We start from the raw sequence: 15386 nt of genomic DNA, 5'->3' as shown, positions 1-15386 counted from the left end.
TATGACATATCACCTAAACCATTCCGATGATTTATTATATTACCTGATTTTCCGAAGAAAACGAAAATACAAAATGAAATAACACTAAAACACACCTGAATTCAAAGTTTCTCCCCATTTTCACTGGTCAGAACGATAAAGAAGTCTCGATATAAAATATCGAAAGAGCAGTTGCTTGCTGTCAACTTTCTCTCGTCCAGATTTTTAATATATAATTTAATAAATCTAAAAGTCAGTTGCTTGGTAGGTTTTTTTTATATAAATGTTTTGGTTGTTATGCAGCCAGACATAGCGTGATTGCAACTCGTTTTTTTGAGGTTCAGAAGTGAATTCACAAAATTAATTTTTCTACCTTTTTACCAAAATATTTTACGACCAGTTTTTGTCAAAAATGTTAGGGCGGTTTCAGCAAATAATTTGCTGCTAGCATAGCAAATTAGCGCATCCTATTTTTTTCAGCTTTTTGATGAAAAAACATGGGAATCTAAGATTTAATTTATTCTTAAGACGGTTAACTTATAATTTGAAATCACTCTGGAACATTTTCAAACATCTCGCCCATTGGAACTCATTGGCCCTATTGAAAATCCAATCTCGGTCCGTGGAAACCCGAAGGACGTTCGTTCGATTGAGAAGTCTGAAGGGGTGAATGAGAAACTAATGCTTTCCCGACCTGATCCTACTTTTGAAATAAATTGAGCAGTTATTATGTTATTTTTTGAACTTTTTTCTAATTCCCTGACAGAAGCCAAAAAATACATACGTTTTTTTAACACTGATTACTGTTTTCCGATCATGCTGGGATATTTTTCAGTGATTAATTGCGAATGAACGAAGTGAAAACACTTGTTTAGGTCGTGTGATTGGTTTTTGTTTTCTTTGCTTCAGAAAATAGTTTTTTAAATTTGACAGGTTAAAATATATTATTGTTTCGACTTTCGAAACGAAAGTAACGGTATTTGTGCTCGGTGTGGTCTTTTTTCAGACAAATTTTGAACCAATTTTTAACTAACCATGTTTAACCAAATTTTTTCATATCATTCAAAAAAGTATTGTTGTCCTGAGCTGAAATTTGAACAGATGTTTTTAACTGTGAGCATTTTTCAAAATGTATGGGGGTTTAGTTCAAAGAATGCCTTTTTTGCCAATTTGGGACAGTTAATGCGCGATATACTTCGCGCTACTAACGCGTAAGCGGATATTTAACCCGTCTTAGAAATCGTTCAAAATTGGTTGAAAGCAGCTTATTCGCCATTATAGATTTGTTGCACAATCTATCACTTTGTACTTGGAGGGTGTTTTCACAAAAAAAATTTAAATTTGAAAAAATATATATATATATATTTTTACATTTAATTTTTCTCATGTTATTACTGCTCCATCGACCTTAAAAGACAATCGGAACACTCAAGGCTTAATCCTGATACGAGGAGTCTTGTTTCAATATGTGTTGTATTCTTTCATCAGCGCAGCGTAGTGTCATTAAACATAATTCTGTTTTTTTCTTATCGAATTGCACACAAAACATTTCGTTTCATTGGTGGCATTTTTGCAGCAATATCATGAACGACTCACCTTAGGCAACTTATTAAAAAACATGGTAACATCCAATTGAAATAGAAACAAAAACTGCCACTATGAATCATTTTCAAGGCTAAAGTAATTAAAAAGTTTAGCTAGATTTTATTTAAGTAACTTGAGGTACCTACTTTTAATCCTCAGATCACGTTTACTCTGTCTTTTCACGCTAAAATTCAGTTAGAAAAAGCTGAAAAGCCAAACAAAACGCTAAAATTTACTAGAAACTGAAAAATTTGAATGGTTTTTTGGACCAAGTGAACAATCTCCCCCTAAACTGATTTAGGGAGAAGAGAGTTCCCTTGGTCAAAACATATACAATTCAGCCAATCAAATTTAAGAATAGTACATGCAGGCCTTACAGTTTGAGCTTGCCGTTTAATTTTAGGATGGAGGTTGTGCACTTGGTCTTTTAGGGGGAGATTGATCTCATGGGCCAAATTTTTTCTTGAACTTGAGTTGGCACTGGAAAAATTTGACTCAACTGAAGTTGTCCGAACACGAAAAATGAAAATCGGAAGCAATTAACATCTCGCAAATACTATCAAAAGTTCAACCGGCATTTTTTTATAAAGTTTCAGCGAACACAATTAATACCTAACTTATTTGTAATAGAGAATAGCAATTGCTTAGCTTCATCTCATCAATAGAATGAAAAATCTGAAGAAACAACGCTGTTGTAGATAACACATTTCGCATTTTGAATTTTAACTAAGCTTTCAAAACTAAAACGCCTAGACATTAACAGGCAGTCAGAATATTTAGGGTTTTGCCCTGATACTGGCAGTCCTGTTGTTGCGACTTTCGTAACGAAAGTAGCGGAATATTTGTGCTCGGGGTGGTTTTTTTTCAGACAAATTTCGAACAAATTTGTAACTAGCCTTTTAAACAGAATTCTTTTTTATCATTCGAAAAGTATTGCTCTCTTGAAATTAAATTTTAACAGATATTTTAACCTGCAATCATTTTTTAAAAAATTTATGGGGGGTTTAGTTTAAAGTGCATACGTTTTTTTAACACTGATTACTCTTGTCCGATCATGCTGGGATATTTTTCAGTGATTAATTGCGAATAAACGAAGTGAAAACACTTGTTTAGGTCGTGTGATTGGTTTTTGTTTTCTTTGCTTCAGAAAATAGTTTTTAAGTTTGACAGGTTAAAATATATTATTGTTTCGACTTTCGAAACGAAAGTAACGGTATATTTGTGCTCGGTGTGGTCTTTTTTCAGACAATATTCGAACAAATTTTTAACTAACTATGTTTAACCAAGTTTTTTCATATCATTCAAAAAAGCATTGTTGTCTTGAGCCGAAATTTGAACAGATATTTTTACCTGTGATCATTTTTCAAAATGTTTGGGGGTTTAGTTCAAAGAATGCCATTTTTGCCAATTTGGGACAGTTAACGCGCGATACACTTTGCGCTATTAACGCGTAAGCGGATATTTGACCCGTCTTAGAACTAGTTCAAAATTGGTTGAAAGCACATTATGCGCCATAGTAGATTTGTTGCACAATCTATCATTTTGTTCTTTATGTGGCTTGTTGGGGGATGTTTTCACAAAAAATGTTAAATTTGAAATATATATATATATATATATATATATATATATATATATATATATATTTTACATTTAAATTTTTCATGTTATTACTGCTCCATCGACCTTAAAAGGCAATAGGAACACTCAGTGCTTAAACCTGATACGAGATTAACATGCGTTTTCAACTGAGCTCACATGTAAATAAAGTGTCTTATCATTCAAAACATGCTTTCTTTCCACCAAAAACATCTTTTTTTTAGTTGATGTTTCCTGTGACAAATGTTCAAGACTCTGTTGACATTTTAAGGCTTTTTCAACGTATAATTTTTTGCATGTTTGATGAAAAAAATTTTGCACGGTTAATCTAAATCGTATTTTGCCTTGCTTAAGAAACATCACTTGGCTCATGTTTTAGAAGTCCCTATGTTGATCTGTCGAAAAGCCAAAACATTACAAGAGTTACAGATAGTTTTTTCTGCGTGGTAGATAAAAAAAGGTTTGAATGAAAAAATAGAGCTGAACTATATTTGACCTTGATAGTTAAATAGGCCGATGGGAAAACAATTTTCGTAAAAAAATACTAGAAAAACAAAAAAATTCGTTACAAAAATTTTCAAATAATATTTCATTTTTTTTTGCAGTAGTTCGTTGAATTTTTCTTATCGATTCACAAATTGGGGCTTAAAAACTCCAAAAACTAATTATACTTCAAAAAGACTAACATCTAATGGCATAAATGTAGCCTAATTAAGCTTTGTAAGCCTCCGCGCTCAAAAAAAGCCAAAATTATACAATTCAAATCAGTTTCTCTCGACAGTTAAAAAAGTTCAAACTACAACTGAAAGTGATTTAATATGATATATCACCTAAACCATTCCGATGATTAAATATTTTACCTGATTTTCCGGGGAAAACGAAAATACAAAATGAAATAACTCTTAAACACACCTGAGTTCAAAGTTTCTCTCAAACTCAAACCATTTCAAATCAGTTTCTCTCGACAGTTAAACTACGTTCAAACTACAACTGAAAATGATTATATATGATATATCACCTAAAACATTCCGATGATTAATTATGTTGCCTGATTTTCCGAAGAAAACCAAAATACAAAATGAAATAACACTAAAACACACCTGAATTCAAAGTTTCTCCCCATTTTCACTGGTCAGAACGATAAAGAAGTCTCGATATAAAATATGGAAAGAGCAGTTGCTTGCTGTCAACTTTCTCTCGGCCAGATTTCTAATATATAATTTAATAAATCTAAAAAGCAGTTGCTTGGTAGGTTTTTTTTAGAAATGTTTTGGTTGTTCTCCAGCCAGACATAGCGTGATCATTTCTAAAAAAATCAATGAATTGGAAAACTGGCCTTTTTTGCAACTCGTTTCTTTTGAGGTTCAGAAGTAAATTCACAAAAATAATTTTTCTACTATTTTACCAAAATGTTTTACTACCAGTTTTTGTCAAAAATGTTTTGGCGGTTTCAGCAAAAAATTCGCTGCTAGCATAGCAAATTAGCGCATCAAATTTTTTCCAGCTTTTTGATAAAAAAAACAGGGAAATCTAAAATTTAATTTATTCTTAAGACGGTTAACTTATAATTTGAAACCACTGTGGAGCCTTTTCAAACATCTCGCCCATTGCAACTCATTGGCCATATTGAAAATCCAATCCCGGTCCGTGGAAACCCGCAGGACGTTCGTTCGATTGAGAAGTTTGAAGGGGTGAATGAGAAACTAATGCTTTCTCGACCTGATCCTACTTTTGAAATAAATCGAGCTGTTATTATGTTATTTTTTGAACTTTTTTCTAATTCCCTGACAGAAGCCAAAAAATACATACGTTTTTTAACACTGATTACTGTTTTCCGATCATGCTGGGATATTTTTCAGTGATTAATTGCGAATGAACGAAGTGAAAACACTTGTTTAGTTCGTGTGATTGGTTTTTGTTTTCTTTGCTTCAGAAAATAGTTTTTAAATTTGACAGGTTAAAATATATTATTGTTTCGACTTTCGAAACGAAAGTAACGGTATATTTGTGCTCGGCGTAGTCTTTTTTCAGACAAATTTTGAACAAACTTTTAACTAACCATGTTTAACCAAATTTTTTCATATCATTCAAAATATCAAAAAAGTATTGTTGTCCTGAGCTGAAATTTGAACAGATATTTTTACCTGTGATCGTTTTTCTAAATGTATGGGGGTTTAGTTCAAAGAATGCCCTTTTTGCCAACTTGGGACAGTTAACGCGCAATATACTTTGCGCTATTAACGCGTAAGCTGATATTTAACCCGAATTAGAAATAGTTCAAAATTGGTTGAAAGCAGCTTATTCGCCATAATAGATTTGTTGCACAATCTATCATTTTGTACTTTATATGGAGTGTTGGGGCGTGTTTTCACACAAAATCTTACATTTGAAAATATATATATATATATATTTTTACATTTAAATTTTTCATGTTATTACTGCTCCATCGACCTTAAAAGGCAACCGGAACACTCAGGGCTTAACCGTGATACGAGCAGTCTTGTTTCAAAATGTGTTGTATTCTGTCATCAGCGCAGCGTAGTGTCATTAAACGTATTTCTGTTTTTTTTCTTATCGAATTGCACACAAAACGTTACATATCATTGGTGGCATTTTTGCAGCAATATCATGAACGACTCACTTAGGCAACTTATTAAAATACATGGTAACCTCCAATTAAAACAGAAACAAAAACTGCCAATATGAATCATTTTCAAGGCTAACGTAATTAAAAAATTTAGCTAAGGTTTATTTAAGTAACTTAATGTACCTATTTTTAATCCTCAGATCACGTTTACTCTGTCATTTCACGCTAAACTTCAGTTAGAAAAAGCTCAAAAAGCCAAACAAAACGCTAAAATTTACTAGAAACAGAAAGATTTCAATGGTTCTTTGGACCACGTGAACATTCTCCCCCTAAACTCCAAAAACTAATTATACTTCAAAAAAACTAACATCTAATGGCATAAATGTAGCCTAATTAAGCTTTGTAAGCTTCAGCGCTCAAAAAAAAGGCCAATATTATACAATTCAAATCAGTTTTTTTTTTGACAGTTAAAAAAAGTTCAAACTGCAACTGAAAGTGATTTAATATGTTCTATCACCTGAACCATTCCAATGATTAATTATTTTACCTGATTTTCCATGGAAAACGAAAATACAAAATGAAACAACTCTAAAACACACCTGAATTCAAAGCTTCTTCCAAACTCAAACATTTCAATTGATTTAGGCAGGAGAGACTTCCCTTGGTTAAAACATATACAATTCAGCCAATCAAATTTAAGAATAGTACATGCAGGTCTTACAGTTTGAGTTTGCCCTTTAATTTTGGACTGGAGGTTGTTCACTTGGTCTTTTGGGGGGAGATTGATCTCATGGGCCGAATTTTTTCTTGAACTTGAATTGGCACTGGAAAAATTTGACTCAACTGAAATGGTCGGAACAAGAAAAATGAAAACCGGAAGCAATTAACATCTCGCAAACACTATCAAAAGCTCAATCGGCATTTTTTATGAAGTTTCAGCGAAAACAATTAATATTTAATTTATTTGTAATTAGGAATAGCAATTGCTTAGCTTCATCTCATCAATGGAATGAAAAATCTGAAGAAACAACGTTTTTTTAAACTTATGGGGGTTTAGTTTAAAGAATGCCTTGTTTGCCGATTTGGGACAGTTAACGCGCGATATACTTCGCGCTATTAACGCGTAAGCTGATATTTAACCCGTCTTAGAACTAGTTCAAAATTGGTTGTAGGCAGCTTTTTGCCATAATAGATTTGTTGCGCAATCTATCATTTTGTACTTTATATGGCGTGTTGGGGGATGTTTTCACAAAAAATCTCAAATTTGAGAAAAAAAATAATTCATTTTTTTAATTCCAATTTTTAATGTTATTACTGCTCCATGGACCGTAAAAGGCAGTCGGAACACTCAGGGTTTAACTCTGATACGAGCAGTCTTGTTTCAAAATGTATTGTATTCTTTCATAAGCGCAGCGTAGTGTCGTTAAACGTATTTCTGTTTTTTTTTCTTGTCGAATTGCACACAAAACGTTTCATTTCATTGGTGGTATTTTTGCAGCAATATCAAGAACGACTTCTTTAGGCAAATTATTAAAATACATGGTAACATCTAATTAAAACACAAAACGTTTCATTTCATTGGCAACTTATTAAAATACATGGTAACATCCAATTGAAAAAGAAAAAAAAACTGCCAATATGAATCGTTTTCAAGGCTAAAGAAATTAAAAAGTTTAGCGAAATTTTATTTAAGTAACTTAATGTACCTATTTTTAATCCTCAGATCACGTTTACTCTGTCATTTCACGCTAAGCTTCAGTAAGAAAAAGCTGAAAAGCCAAACAAAACGCTCAAATTTACTAGAAACAGAAAGATTTCAATGGTTCTTTGGAACACGTGAACATTCTCCCCCTAAACTCCAAAAACTAATTATACTTCAAAAAAACTAACATCTAATGGCATAAATGTAGCCTAATTAAGCTTTGTAAGCTTCAGCGCTCAAAAAAAAGGCCAATATTATACAATTCAAATCAGTTTTTTTTTTGACAGTTAAAAAAAGTTCAAACTGCAACTGAAAGTGATTTAATATGTTCTATCACCTGAACCATTCCAATGATTAATTATTTTACCTGATTTTCCGTGGAAAACGAAAATACAAAATGAAATAACTCTAAAACACACCTGAATTCAAAGCTTCTTCCAAACTCAAACATTTCAAATCAGTTTCTCTCGACAGTTAAACTACGTTCAAACTACAACTGAAAGTGATTATATATGATATATCACCTAAACCATTCCGATGATTAATAATATTACCTGATTTTCCGAGGAAAACGAAAATACAAAATGAAATAACACTAAAACACACCTGAATTCAATGTTTCTCCCCATTTTCACTAGTCAGAACGATACAGAAGTTTCGATATAAAATATGGAAAGAGCAGTTGCTTGCTGTCAACTTTCTCTCGGCCAGATTTTTAATATATAATTTAATAAATCTAAAAACCAGTTGCTTGGTAGGTTTTTTTATATACATGTTTTGGTTGTTCTGCAGCTAGACATAGCGTGATCATTTTTTTTCAGCGTTTTGATGAAAAAACATGGGAATCTAAAATTTAATTTATTCTTAAGACGGTTAACTCATAGTTTGAAACCACTGTGGAACCTTTTCAAACATATCGCCCATTGCAACTCATTGGCCATATTAAAATCCAATCTCGGTCCGTAGAAACCGCAGGACGTCTTGAGAAGTCTGAAAGGGGTGAATGAGAAACTAATGCTTTCCCGACCTGATCCTACTTTTGAAATAAATTGAACCGTTATTATGTTATTTTTTTGAACTTTGTTTCTAATTCCCTGACAGAAGCCAAAAAACGCATACGTTTTTTTATTACTAATTACCGTTGTCCGATCATGCTGGGACATTTTTCAGTGATTAACTGCGAATGAACGAAGTGAAAACACTTGTTTAGGTCGTGTGATTGGTTTTTGTTTTCTTTGCTTTAGCAAATAGTTTTTAAGTTTGAAAGGTTAAAATAAATTATTGTTTCGACTTTCGAAACGAAAGTAACGGTATATTTGTTCTCGGTGGGGTCTTTTTTCAGACAAATTTCGAACAAATTTTTAACTAACCATGTTTAACCAAATTTTTTTATATCATTTAAAAAAGTTTTGTTGTCCTGAGCTAAAATTTGAACAGATATTTTTACCTGTGATCATTTTTCAAAATGTATGGGGGTTTAGATCAAAGAATGCCCTTTTTGCCAATTTGGGACAGTTAACGCGCGATATACTTTGCGCTATTAACGCGTAAGCGGATATTTAACCCGTCTTAGAAATAGTTCAAAATTGGTTGAAAGCAGCTTATTCGCCATAATAGATTTGTTGGACAATCTATCATTTTGTACTTTATATGGCGTGTTGGGGGGTGTTTTCACAAAAATCTTAAATTTGAAAAAAAAATTAGATATATTTTTTTTCTACATTCAAATTTTTCATGATATTTCTGCTCCATGGACCTTAAAAGGCAATCGGAACACTCAGGGCTTAACTCTGATACGAGCAGTCTTGTTTCAAAATGTATTGTAATCTTTCATAAGCGCAGCGTAGTGTCGTTAAACGTATTTCTGTTTTTTTTTCTTGTCGAATTGCACACAAAACGTTTCATTTCATTGGTGGCATCTTTGCAGCAATATCAAGAAGAGGCAAATTATTAAAATACATGGTAACATCTAATTAAAATAGAAAAAGTTCTGCCAATATGAAACATTTTCAAGGCTAAAGTAATTGAAAACTGTAGCTAAATTTTATTAAGTAACTTCACGTACCTAATCCTCACATCACGTTTACTCTGTCATTTCACACTAAACTTCAGTTAGAAAAAGCTGGAAAGCCAAACGAAACGCACAAATTTACTAGAAAAAGAAAGATTTAAATGTTTTTTTTTGGACCAAGTGAACAACTTCCCCCTAAACTGATATAGGGGGAGATAGTTTCCTTGGTTAAAACATATACAATTCAGCCAATCAAATTTAAGAATAGTACATGCAGGCCTTACAGTTTAAGCTTGCCGTTTAATTTTAGGATGGAGGTTGTGCACTTGGTCTTTTAGGGGGAGATTGATCTCATGGGTCGAATGTTTTCGTGAACTTGAAATGGCACTGGAAAAATTTGACTCAACTGAAGTTGTCGAACAAGAAAAATGAAAATCGGAAGCAATTAACATCTCGCAAATACTATCAAAAGCTCAACCGGCAATTTTTTGATTAAGTTTCAGCGAACACAATTAATACCTAATTTATTTGTAATGGGGAATAGCAATTGCTTAGCTTCATTTCATCAATAGAATGAAAAACCAGAAGAAACAACGCTGTTTTAGATAACACATTTCGCATTTTGAACTTTAACTAAGCTTTCAAAACTAAAACGCATAGACATTAACTGGCACACAGAGTATTTAGGGTTTTGCCCTGATACTGGCAGTCCTGTTCTTGCGACTTTCGTAACGAAAGTAGCGGAATATTTGTGCTCGGAGTGGTTTTTTTTTCAGACAAATTTCGAACAAATTTGTAACTAGCCTTTTTTAACAGAATTTTTTTTATCATTCGAAAAGTATTGCTCTCTTGAGATCAAATTTTAACAGATAATTTAACCACCTGTGATCATTTTTTAAAACTGATGTGGGGTTAAGTTTAAAGAATGCCATTTTTGCCAATTTGAGACAGTTAACGCGCGATATACTTTGCGCTATTAACGCGTCAGCGGATATTTAACACGTCCTAGAACTCGTTCAAAATTGGTTGAAAGCACATTATGCGCCATAATAGATTTGTTGCGCAATCTATCATTTTGTAATTTATCAAATATTTTACCTGATTTTCCGGGGAAAACGAAAATACAAAAAGAAATAACATAAAACACACCTGAATTCAAAGTTTCTCCCCATTTTCACTGGTCTGAACGATAAAGAAGTCTCGATATAAAATATGGAAAGAGCAGTTGCTTGCTGTCAACTTTCTCTCGTCCAGATTTTTAATATATAATTTAATAAATCTAAAAACCAGTTGCTTGGTAGGTTTTTTTATATAAATGTTTTGGTTGTTCTGCAGCCAGACATAGCGTGATCGTTTTTAAAAAAAATCAATGAATTGGAATACTGGCCTTTTTTGCAACTCGTTTTTTTGAGGTTCAGAAGTGAATTCAAAAAATTAATTTTTCTACCTTTTTACCAAAATGTTTTACTACCAGTTTTTGTCAAAAAAGTTAGGGCGGTTCCAGCAAATAATTCGCTGCTAGCATAGCAAATTAGCGCATCATATTTTTTTCAGCTTTTTGATGAAAAAACATGGGAATCTAAAATTTAATTTATTCTTAAGACGGTTAACTTATAATTTGAAACCACTCTGGAACGTTTTCAAACTTCTCGCCCATTGCAACTCATTGGCCAATTTGAACAGATATTTTTACAGATATATATTTTTTTCTACATTCAAATTTTTCATGATATTTCTGCTCTATGGACCTTAAAAGGCAATCGGAACACACAGGGCTTAACTCTGATACGAGCAGTCTGAATTCAAAATGTATTGTAATCTTTCATAAGCGCAGCGTAGTGCCATTAAACGTAATTCTGTTTTTTTTTTCTTATCGAATTGCACCCAAAACGTTTCATTTCATTGGTGGCATTTTTGCAGCAATATCATGAACGACTCACTTAGGCAGCTTATTAAAATACATGGTAACCTCCAATTGAAATAGAAACAAAAACTGCCAATATGAATCATTTTCAAGGCTAAAGAAATTAAAAAGTTTAGCTAAATTTTATTTAAGTAACTTAATGTACCTATTTTTAATCCTCAGATCTTGTTTACTCTGTCCCTTCACGCTAAACTTCAGTTGAAAAAAGCTCAAAAAGACAAACAAAACGCTCAAATTTACTAAAAATTGAAAAATTTCAATGGTTTATTGGACCAAGTGAACAATCTCCCCCTAAACTGATTTAGGGAGGAGAGAGTTCCCTTGGTTAAAACATATACAATTCAGGCAATCAAATTTAAGAAAAGTACATGCAGGCCTTACAGTTTGAGCTTGCCGTTTAATTTTACGATGGAGGTTGTGCACTTGGTCTTTTAGGGAGAGATTGATCTCATGGGCCGAATTTTCTTATGAACTTGAATTGGCACTGGAGAAATTTGACTCAACTGAAATTGTCGGAACTAGAAAAATGAAAATCGGAAGCCATTAGCATCTTGCAAATAGAATCAAAAGTTCAACCGGCAATTTTTTTTATAAAGTTTCACCGAACACAATAATTACTTAAATTATTTAAAATTGGGAATAGCAACTGTTAAGCTTCATCTCATCAATAGAATGAAAAATCTGAAGAAACAACGCTGTTTTAGATAACACATTTCGCATTTCGAGCTATAACTAAGCTTTCGAAACTAAAACGCATAGCCATTAAAAGGCAGTCAGAATATTTAGGGTTTTGCCCTGATACTAGCAGTCCTGATGTTGCGACTTTCGTAGCGAAAATAGCGGAATATTTGTGCTCGAGGTGGTTTTTTTTTCAGACAAATTTCGAACAAATTTTTAACTAGCCTTTTTTAACAGAATTTTTTTATATCATTCGAAAAGTATTGCTCTCTTGATCTTAAATTTTACCAGATATTTTAACCTGTGATCATTTTTTTTTAAACGTATGGTGGTTTAGTTTAAAGAATGCCATTTTTGCCAATTTGGGACAGTCAACGCGCGATATACTTCGCACTATTAACGCGTAAGCTGATAATTAACCCGTCTTAGAACTAGTTCAAAGTTGGTTGAAGGCAGCTTATTTGCCATAATAGGTATGTTGCACAATCTATCATTTTGTACTTTATATGGCGTGATTGGGGATGTTTTCACAAAAAATCTCAATTTTGAAAAAAAAAATTTCATTTTTTTCTACATTTAATATTTTCATGTTTTACTGCTCCATGGACCTTAAAAGGCAGTCGGAACACTCAGGGCTTAACCCTGATACGAGAAGTCTTGTTTCAATATGTATTGTATTCTTTCATAAGCGCAGCGTAGTGTCGTTAAACGTATTTCTGTTTTTTTTTCTTGTCGAGTTGCACACAAAACGTTTCATTTCATTGGTGGCATTTTTGCAGCAATATTAAGAACGACTTTTTTAGGCAATTTATTAAAATACATGGTAACATCTAATTAAAATAGAAAAATTTCTGCCAATATGAAACATTTTCAAGGCTTGAGTAATTAAAAAGTGTAGCTATATTTTAGTTAAGTAATTTATTGTACATAACTTTAATCCGCAGATCACGTTTACTCTGTCATTTCGTGCTAAATTTGTGTTAGAAAAAACTAAAAAGCCAATAAAACGGACAAACGTACAAGAAACTGAAAGATTTAAATCATTTTTTGGACCAAGTGAACAATCTCCCCCTAAACTGATTCAGGGAGGAGAGAGTTCCCTCGGTTGAAACATATACAATTCAGGCAATCAAATTCAAGAATAGTACTTGCAGGCCTTATAGATAGATAAACCGTTCAAAACCCGCTTAAACCGCTCATTTTGAAGCAAGATTTTGAGCGCAATCGTCTAAAAAAACCGCTCAAACCGCTCAAATCTTACTTCAAATTAGGTGAAAAATCTCGACTCGGGTTCTTTTCCAGATTTCTGATTTTGTTGAAAAGTACTCTTGTGCATTTAATTGATATGAAAGCAAGCCGAGTTTTCCGGTACTTAAAATGTTCAAGTGTCATTTGCTAATAAAATTTAATTTGCTTTAATTTCAGTTCAATTTTGATTGCTAAAAGGAAAGCAAATAAGATTCTCCAAATACGAGAGTGCAAAAAATGACCTGCTTTGGGGGTTATACTCATGGGCGAAGGCCCAAAAAGAAAAACAGTCGAAAGACATTTATTACAATGAAAAATTTGCGTTCAATTTAAAGGAATTTAATGCAGCAATAATTTTCTTCTTTTATAGCGAAATCTTTGAAATATAAAATCTGTTCCAATTCGCCGGCGTCAGTATTACAATATGAAAAATTAGCACTTTTCCACCGTTTTTATATTCAGCCAGTATAAGTATTAGGTCCCTGGAATAGTTTTTTTTTAAAAATTTTACGCTTTTTTTTCCAAATTTGGCAATACTGCAATCTGATTGGGTGATTTTTGTTTCGCCCATTTGATCCTTCGTCTATGAGGAATTCCACCAACTGCTTTCACTTTCAAGAGTGCACTTTAGTTTTCAGACTTGCCGTTAGAATAAGGCGCTTACTTTTGATCCACATTTCTCCAATTGTGCTAATTTTCTGAAAAAATTTCAGTCATGAAATATTCTTGAAGTGCAGAAATATAACTCAATTTTGGGTTAACTTGGATCCTCAAACTGTCATTCTCGTGGGTTTGTTTGAACTCATTGGCAAAGTGCCGACTCTCTGTTGACTATTTTGTCTTTTTTATTCACTTAAGTTCACCATTGTTTGGACTTAGATCTCATTATGGGAAAGCGTCGTAATGCAATCAAATGTAGATATCATTACAAGGCCAAACTGTGCACTAGATAGGCGCAACATTTTGTGTCTGTATGTTACTGGATTCCAGAGATAAGTTTTTAAACATGCTAAAACTTTGTCGGAACGTTCAAAAAAATGAAAGAACAAAAGAAGAACAAAGGGAGCGTCCTTGTTGCGGAATCCGCTTACAATTCACAAAATGCACAGTTTGCTCTCGTAATGATTATCATAACAAAATTTTTTTTACTGCTCAATTTTTTTTCAATTGATTTGTTAATTTGTTTTGATAGCAACATTTTGATTGTTTAGAAAAAATTACTAGTAATTGAAAAAAATTTTAATGCTTGCGATTAGCAAGCGTTTTCAAATCGGAATAGAAATTTTTTTCGAGTTAACAAATAGTTTTAAAAAATCAGTTGAGTCACTTTAATCCTGCTATGCAGCTGACATGCTCAATTTCACGAAGTTTCATTTTAAACTATTACTACCTACTACTTGGGTACTAATTTACTGAAGCAAATTTTCTCACTTTTTGCAAAAAAAAATTTCTTTTTTCTTAAAAACCTCATACCGATTTTAAAAAAAGGGTATCCATTGAAAGACTGCCTACACCATTGTGTGCCTGTTTACTCTTTTGGTCACTTTTTGCTTTACCCTTTTGTTCACGGTCTTCAAAAAAGCCTGTGGGGTGAATATTTTACTGATATTTTTCACTTTGTTTTATCATTTTAAAAAAAACTAACCTACCAATTCTGCAATTTTGGATTCAATGATTAGACAGAATTTGAAAAAATTCCTTCAAGAAGCGGCTACACCCAAACTTTTCTACACAAATTAACGTCCTCGGAAAAGTCAATCTTTTGTTTTTGAGCCTATTTTTTCTAAACTTTATGAATTTTACCAGAAAATACCCTCCTATATCTGAGATTTTGGCCTCAATTCAAAAACATATTGTGGAAAACTACTTTGCCTACGCGTCTACGTCCAAACTTTGTTGGCACAAAAAATATAAGGTCCTCTGTAGTCAAAGTTTTGGATTTTGACCGTTTTTGAAACCTTTCGACCTTTCGACATTCCTCGAGAATTACCATGCCAAGTCTGAGTTTTTGTTTCCAATCGAAATTTCAGGCTGTTTTTTTCCGCAGAAGTGGCTCCAATTTTTTTTTTAATTAAAA

The 15386-nt window shown here is 32.7% G+C and overlaps 2 protein-coding genes across 4 annotated transcripts in view; both read left to right on the top strand.

Annotated features, from left to right (window-relative positions):
- The window catches only part of LOC134845466 (glycogen debranching enzyme-like), a 643946-nt gene that overhangs the window by 30729 nt on the left and 597831 nt on the right, over nt 1-15386 (top strand). The window lies entirely within an intron of this gene.
- LOC134845467 (serine/threonine-protein phosphatase 2A 65 kDa regulatory subunit A alpha isoform-like) overlaps nt 7330-15386 on the top strand; it is a 525354-nt gene continuing 517297 nt past the window's right edge. For all 3 annotated transcript variants that reach the window (XM_063862358.1, XM_063862359.1, XM_063862360.1), the window contains exon 1: nt 7330-7340. The gene's annotated coding sequence lies outside the window, so the exon portion shown is untranslated. The remainder of the gene's footprint in view (nt 7341-15386) is intronic.

The sequence above is a fragment of the Symsagittifera roscoffensis genome, chromosome 5 (assembly GCF_963678635.1).
Source record: "Symsagittifera roscoffensis chromosome 5, txSymRosc1.1, whole genome shotgun sequence".
Lineage (NCBI taxonomy): Eukaryota > Metazoa > Xenacoelomorpha > Acoela > Convolutidae > Symsagittifera > Symsagittifera roscoffensis.
The sequence above is the reverse complement of the archived record's forward strand: the minus strand, read 5'-3'. Positions and strand labels throughout refer to the sequence as shown.